The following is a 1,809-nucleotide window of genomic DNA, read 5'->3' on the forward strand; positions in this document are numbered from 1 at the left end:
GCGGGAGGCGGAGCTTGCAATGAGCTGAGATCCGGCCACTGCACTCCAGCCTGGGCGACAGAGCGAGACTCCGTCTCAAAAAAAAAAAAAAACAAAAACCAAAAAAAAAACCAAATCCAAAATCTGAAACCACCTAGTCCCAAGCATTTTGGAAAAGGGTTACTCAACCTGTGTTGTTATTAATAGCTTTTTGTGTACTAATCTGGGTAAAAGATGCTTTATAAATATTTTCTCTAATTTCTATAACAACTTTGCAACATAGTTATTATCATTTCCATCTTCTAGAAGAGGAAATGGCAGTGGCTAATAAGTCAAGATTCATAGCACATATTTCAAACTATTTCATTCAGTCATGTAAATACTTGCCCAATTGATAATATAAAGAAGGTAATTTATTAATGTGACTACTATAAAGAAAAATAGAGTTGCTGGGCATGGCGGCGCATTCCTGGAATTCTAGCATTTTGGGAGGCTGAAGCGGGAGGATCAACTTGAGTTCAGGAGTTCAAGACCAGTCTGGGCAACGTCGTGGAACCTAGTCTCTAAACAATAAAAAAGATAAAACAAGAAAAACAAAGAAAAATAAAGTTAAAATTCTACAATTTCCACTTTGGGGAAAATGTTATATATAATCCAGTAAATTTGCAAATATAAAATAGAAACAAAACTAACCACATTTTCATTTTTTATAAGACGTTTTCATTTTCAGCCAAGAATTTTTTCATTTAGAGTAAATACCTTAAAATAATAATGTGGAATTCTACTACTTCTGACAGACTTATTTTGTATTCAGTGTTGTACCAAAGATTTGGGATATGTATGGAGAGATAGGAACTACGGCAAGAGGGTAAATATTCTGACTTATATTTAAAATAAGCTAATACCTGTTCAAATCTTAGAGGAAATAAAACTCTAAAATATTTGATCTGATAATGTTATATGCTCTTTTTTACATAAAGTATAATTTCCTGACTTTTAAAAAATTCTTTGATTCTTTTTTTGTTTGAGATGGAGCCTCGCTGTGTCACCCAGTCTGAAGTGCAGTGGTGTAATCTCGGCTTACTGCAACCTCCACCTCCCAGGTTCAAGTGATTCCCTTGCCTTAGCCTCCCAAGCAGCTGGGATTACAGGCATGCACCACCACACCTGGCTAAATTTTGCATTTTTAGTAGAGACAGGATTTTGCCATTTTGGCCAGGCTGGTCTCAAACTCCTGACCTCAAGTGATCCACGCACCTCGGCTTCCCAAAGCACTGGGATTACAGGCATGAGCCACCACACTGGGCCAAATTATTTAATTCTGATGGAATTAACCTGTAGACTAATTGTAACGCGCACGCTTTTCTGGGATTTGGGAGGAGAGTTTGTCTGTTTGTTTGGTACATGGCATCTTGCTACGTTGCCCAGGCCAGCCTTGAACTCCTGGCCTCAAGTGATCCTCCCACCTTAGCTTCTAAAGTCCTGGGATTACAGGCATGAGCCACCATGCCTGGCTGCAAGTTTTAAACTTTGAAATTGAGGCATAGCATTATAGGGTCATAACTTATTTGTAAACTGGCTTTATAAAGTAGTACATTTTAAATAGGACCAATGCAGCCAATATTTTCCTCCACTAGTACATTTAAAGGTATAAATATTTTCAGTGTTTGCGTATCCCAAACACTGAGAATATTAAATAACTAAAGATCTTATTCTAAAAGGTGCACTGAGTGGGTTTTTGAGGCCTAAAAATTGTATACCAGTGCTAACTGGGATATGTCAAACTTTTTGTCTCTTAGTAGTTAATTTAGTGTTTTTTTTTGTTTTTTG

At 37.1% G+C, this 1,809-nt stretch overlaps 1 protein-coding gene across 1 annotated transcript in view; it reads left to right on the forward strand.

Moving 5' to 3' along the window:
• RTCA (RNA 3'-terminal phosphate cyclase) overlaps positions 1–1,809 on the forward strand; it is a 32,848-nt gene that overhangs the window by 22,695 nt on the left and 8,344 nt on the right. The gene's annotated exons all lie outside the window — the stretch shown is intronic.

Source organism: Mandrillus leucophaeus, unplaced genomic scaffold (genome assembly GCF_000951045.1).
Source record: "Mandrillus leucophaeus isolate KB7577 unplaced genomic scaffold, Mleu.le_1.0 Scaffold413, whole genome shotgun sequence".
Taxonomy (NCBI): domain Eukaryota; kingdom Metazoa; phylum Chordata; class Mammalia; order Primates; family Cercopithecidae; genus Mandrillus; species Mandrillus leucophaeus.